The sequence below is a fragment of the Otolemur garnettii genome, unplaced genomic scaffold, assembly GCF_000181295.1.
Source record: "Otolemur garnettii isolate 467f Iridium unplaced genomic scaffold, OtoGar3 scaffold00354, whole genome shotgun sequence".
NCBI classification, from domain to species: domain Eukaryota; kingdom Metazoa; phylum Chordata; class Mammalia; order Primates; family Galagidae; genus Otolemur; species Otolemur garnettii.
In genome coordinates, this window is record NW_003852749.1 from 65,274 (window position 1) to 69,227 (window position 3,954).

The following is a 3,954-nucleotide window of genomic DNA, read 5'->3' on the forward strand; positions in this document are numbered from 1 at the left end:
TGTTATAGGATACCATATTGCTCAGATCAATGAAATTCTGTTTCATAAATCTGGGGGCATTTTTATTGGGTGCATAAATATTTAGAACTGAAATGCCCTCCTGCTGTATTGTTGCCTTGATCAATATGAAATGTCCATCTTTGTCTTTTTTGACTTAGTTGTTCTAAATCCACTTGTATCTGAAAATAAGATTGTGACCTTTCTTTTTTCTGATTTCCATTTGCCTGAAATACTGTTTTCCCTTCCTTCTCCCTGAATCTTGCTTAGTCTTTCAGGGCTAGGTGTGTTTCCTGTAGACAGCCTATGGATGGTTTATGCTTTTTTCCAATCAGCCCTTCTGTGCCTCTATAATGGAGACTTTAGGCCATTAATATTCATTAAGAGAATTTATAAATGTGATGAAGTTCTATTTATCTTATTTTGTGAAAGTCCATTGCTTAATTTTATCTTTTGCATCATTATGGAAGATGTGTTTTGTCCTTCAATTTCTGGGTGTTTAGTTTGCTAATGATCCATTGGGATTGTCAGTGTGGAGAACAGGTCTGAATATTTCCTTTAGAGATGGGCTTTTTGTGGAAAACTTCCTCAATGTTTGAATACCAGTAAAATATTTGATTTCTCTATCCATTTTGAAGCTTGGCTTAGCAAGGTATAAAATTCTGGTATGAATTTTTTGTTGCCATTGTTAAGAACGTTAAAGGTAGAAGACCATTCTCATCTAGTTCGAAAGTTTTCATTTGAGGAGTCCACTGCTACACTGATGGATCTGCCTTTGTATGGCATTTTTTGTTTACTCCTGGCTGATTAAGGAATTTTTGCTTTGCCCTTGACTTTGGACAGCTTCATGACAATGTGTCTTGGAGAAGCTCTTTTAGTTGTTAAGACCTAGGGTTCGCTATCCTTCTGATAGTAGTGTGTCAGAATCTTTGTTGATATTTGGGAAATTTTCATTTATGATATCCTCTAGTAGGGCTTCCATTCCTCTGGAGAATTCCTATTCTCCTTTTGGGATGCCTATAATCCATATGTTTGAATGCTTTGTGAAATCTCATAACTCTCTCAATGAACATTATGTTTCTCTCTCTTCTTTTTCTGTCTCTTTAACTGTCTGTGTTAGCTCATAAGCCTTATCCTTATGATCTAATCTGTTATTGATACCTTATACTGCATATTTAAGTTCCTTGATTGACTGCTTCAGTTCTGTAACTGTATATACTATATCCTTTGTGTATTCTTCATATCTTTCATCCCTTATTTAGTTGTCTTTTTGGATATCTTTTGGTTATTTTCCACTGTCTCAAAAATTTCCTTCATTTTTCTTGCCATCCATATTTTAAGTCCACTTTCTGTCATTTCTAACATTTCTTAGTCGATGGAATCCTTGGTAGTCGTTCACTCATGATCTTTTTGGGTGGTTGCTATGTTCTGGCTTTTCATTTTGCCAGGATTTTTCTGTTGGTTCTTCCTCATGCGTGCTTTCTTTTTACTTACCTCCTTAATCTACTATTTCTTTTCACTTCCTTCTCATCTTTAAGTTACTTTTTCTCTGTCCTTAGGTGTTTAAGTGCCTTTTTCATATAATAACAAGTGGAATACAAGACTGCAGAACACAGAGGGAGAAAATACAGAAAAAGAAGAAAGCAAAAGGAAATGGTGAGCAAAGGGACAGGTTGACAAAAAGAAGAGAAAAACAGGAAGAGAGAGACAGGAGTAATAGTTGTGTTCAGCAAGGTACTTTGATCCACACGCACAATTTCCAGCCTCTGGGGGGCTGTATTGAGGGGGCCCCTTGAGGTCATGACCTCCTAATCAGCCTCAGCAGGAACAACATCCCACCTGCACCAAATAGAAAAGGAAAAACAAAACCCCCAAACAGAAGTTTATCACAGTAGGGACTAATCACTAGCTCACTTCCAAAGGGCAAAGCTAGAGGGACCCCCACATTAGGCAATCAATGTCTTCTTCAGCCAGGCTAATGTTGTGGCTCCCCAGCCCATGCTTCAGAGTGAGACTCTGTCCCATAAATGAAATACTGATTAACAGAAAATAAAACATATCAGAAAAATTAAATAATAATAACAGTAATAATGATAATAATAAAATATAAAGATAATTGAAAATAAAAATTATATAAGATGTAAAAAACTGGGGTATATCTTAGTTGTTATTTGAGAACTTTATGTAGAAAGATCTTTACGAAAAGAGAGACCAAAAGAGAGAAATGGAAAGGAACAAAAGAATAAAATGAGTAAAAATACCATAGCAAAAATATAGCCCTTGTTATTAAAATAAGTAAAAATGGAAAAAGTAAAATACTATTAAACAACCCAAAGCAAACAAAAAATCTCGAGGACTAAAATTCAGGGAAAAAAAAAATAAGAAAAGCAGAAAAACTAGCAAAAATAGAGCCCTTGCTAATGAAGAAGGAAACAATGAAAAATAATTGTGAAAAGGAAAGAAAGAAAAAGAAAATCTAGGGTAAAATACTGAAAAATACTTTTTTAAAAGTAAACAGAAACAAAACAAATGAACATATCCATCTATAGATAGATAGATAGATAGATAGATAGAAGATAGATAGATAGCCTGGACAACATGTGCCATTCTGGAGTATAAGATGCTAATCACAACACTTATACAGCTATATAAGATGGGGGCGGGAAGTTTCTATCTTGACAAAGAGACCAGGTCCCGTTTTCCTACTTTCTTTGCCCTCAATCACCGCAGGGTTGGGAGCCTGAAGTTCTTATCATCCTGCTTAATAGACATGATTCAACCTTTCCAAACCATGTCCCTTGGCCATGTAGCAGCTCTCCCAGGAAAGCATGTGTTGGTCAAGCATGTGTCACTCTCCCTACAGGTGGCTGCCCAACTTAGCAGGTGCACCAGAACCAGCCTCACACTAGGACTTTGTGGGCTGATACTGCAAGACAGACCTCTCACATTGACTGTGCCCAGCCCATGCAAAGCAATGAAAGCTTAACTCCCCAAGGTGTCTCAATCCTGTCCTCTCAGCCCTGTTCAAGACCACTTGATTACTCATCCAAATTCTCCTAAAGAAACTCCACCAAGTGCCCAGGTCCAAAAAACAAAACAAAACAAAACAAAAACCTAAAGGGTAGGCACTCTCTGTCTGAAAACCATGAAACTGACCACCTCTGCCAGCACACAAGCACTCACCATCTGTGTGATTCTCCATTGCTCCTGACCACCTTTTCAGTGCTTGGATCCTCCTGCTGCCTCCCTTTGCTCGTGAAATGATGTTTCTGGGGAGGTCTGACCAGACATAGGTGACTGGAGTTTTTTCTACTTAATCTCACCATGCACAGCTGCAAAGGAGTTGTCTGTGGGCTGCCATTTTGCTCTAACTTTCTGTCTCTTTCAATTTCTGAATCTCTGCCATGTCTTTCCTTATTATGTCCTTTATTCTTAAAGACTTTGTCTTTAAATTTACTCAGTTCTTAAGACAACTTTTGGACTAATTTTTTGATTTCTATTTCCATCTTCTCCTCAATTCCAATCATCTTACTTGCCATCCATATTCTGAATTCTATTTCTGATGTTTCACCAATTTCTCTGTTGATGGTATTTTATACTATATCTCCCTTGTAATCTGTGGGGGAATTTCATGTTCTGTGATTGGTCATGTTGCCAAAATTATTTTCCTGGTTCCTCCCTATAAGTGTCTTCAGCTTTTTAAAAAATATTAATTATAGTTTTTTTGTTGGCATATTAGATTGTTCCTGAATAGTTTTTGAGAGATTATCCAATTAGGGACTCTTTGGAAGTAAAGGACAGACCTATTGGCAACTAAAACTGATAGGGTGAGGATCCTAGGAACTTTAGAAAACTACCTCTTTGCCAATAAGCTAGAGCTTGTGTTTGTGGCCCTTCCCCTACAGCCCAGTGAAGCGCTCTTTCAGGGATGCAGTGAGCTGTCTGAAAGCAACCTGA